Source organism: Aplysia californica, unplaced genomic scaffold, assembly GCF_000002075.1.
Source record: "Aplysia californica isolate F4 #8 unplaced genomic scaffold, AplCal3.0 scaffold00043, whole genome shotgun sequence".
Taxonomy (NCBI): domain Eukaryota; kingdom Metazoa; phylum Mollusca; class Gastropoda; order Aplysiida; family Aplysiidae; genus Aplysia; species Aplysia californica.
The window spans coordinates 1,867,630-1,867,922 of record NW_004797313.1 but is presented as its reverse complement, the minus strand read 5'-3'; positions in this window follow the sequence as shown (position 1 = coordinate 1,867,922).

The following is a 293-nucleotide window of genomic DNA, read 5'->3' as shown; positions in this document are numbered from 1 at the left end:
AAGAGGAGTAAAAAATTAATCTCAATGTCGCTGAGCCTCTTTTTATGTGAAGTGCAAGCCCACCCACGTACTGGTCCATAACAATGTTTAGTTTTTGATAAATTGGTCCATCCCTCCTCACAGTAAAATGAAATGGTTAACCCGAGCCATAAAAACTAAATTTCCAAGTTGCTTTACCAAAAAGGACTTTAACATAAGTATTTGTCCATCAATACTGCTCTGAGGACACTTTGATCCCTCGACATTTTTTGATTATTTTGCTCCATCCCTCCCCAACATCCCCCCCCCCCCCA